Source organism: Saccostrea cucullata, unplaced genomic scaffold (genome assembly GCF_032062105.1).
Source record: "Saccostrea cucullata isolate Sc308-1 unplaced genomic scaffold, CSIRO_AGI_Scuc_v1 ctg4260, whole genome shotgun sequence".
Classification (NCBI taxonomy): Eukaryota; Metazoa; Mollusca; class Bivalvia; order Ostreida; family Ostreidae; genus Saccostrea; species Saccostrea cuccullata.
This window is the reverse complement of record NW_026936472.1, coordinates 20,069-21,409: the sequence shown is the minus strand read 5'-3', so window position 1 is coordinate 21,409 and position 1,341 is coordinate 20,069.

Here is a 1,341-nt window from a genome sequence, read left to right as displayed (position 1 = left end):
TTGAACACTTTTTGTTCAACAACTATTCAGAGATTCTCTTTCGTTTTCGAGTTATTTGTAAAAGAAAAATTTAGGGGCCAACCCTTCAACTCCTTAATGGGGACGTTTAGCAAAAAATGAAAGGTTGCATATTGCTCAGAACATTATTTTGAACATCTTTTGCTCAATATTACTTATCAAAACATTTCCCACTTTTGAGATATAAACCGTCAAAGATTTAGCCTTCTGGCCCCTTTTGGCCCCTAATTATGTAACATACGGCATTCAAATTGTATTATATTGTTGTAGATTGTTAAGATAAACATTTTTGCTTCAGTATTTAATAACAAAATACTGACTGTTAAAGAGTTATTGATTAAATATTTTTGGCCCCTAGCGGCCCTTAATTTGAGTACCCAGCCCCTTTTCCTTGATCTCAACTTAAAGCACTTAAAATTTTGAACACTTTTTGTTCAACAACTATTCAGAGATTCTTTTTCGTTTGAGTTATTTATAAAAGAAAAATTTAGGGGCCAACCCTTCAACTCCTTAATGGGGACGTTTAGCAAAAAATGAAAGGTTGCATATTGTTCAGAACATTATTTTGAACAACTTTTGTTCAATATTGCTTATCAAAATATTTCTCCCTTTCGAGATATAAAGCATCAAAGATTTAGCATTCTGGACCCTTTTGGCCCCTAATTATGTACCATAGGGCATTCAAATTGTAATATATAGTTGTAGATTGTTGAGATAAACATTTTTGCTTCAATAATATATAATAAAATATTGACTGCTAAAGAGTTATCGAATTAAGCCTTTTGGCCCCTCTCGGCCCCTAATGTGATGAGTCAGCACTTTTTTCTTGATATCATATTAAAGATATTGTCATTCCTCACAAATATTGTTCAATATGTTTTAACAAAATAATTATACTTCAAAAGATATGGTGCAAAATGTCTCAAAAAATCAGTCATGATTCGTGTCCTAAATTTTGACCCCTACCGAGCTTCCATACTAGGCACTTCCGGAAATTTTGAAAACATAGGTACAAATCTTCAATATGTCGTCTATTACTCCTGAAAATTTCAGCCTTCTAGCGTTTATCGTTTTTGAGTTTTTGTCCGGACAAAAATGTCATATAAAAATCGATTAAAGGGCGATAACTTGTGACCGGAAGTGAGATTCCAAAAATTAAGAAAAATGAATAAGGTTCACATTATTATAGATCATCTCTGGAATTTTCAAGGAAATCGAGCGAACCGTCTCTGAGAAATCGTCTGCACAAAAATTGATATGGAGAAAAATAATAATAATAAGAAAAAAAGTGAAAAAGAAACAATAGAATAATAGAAGGGTCTT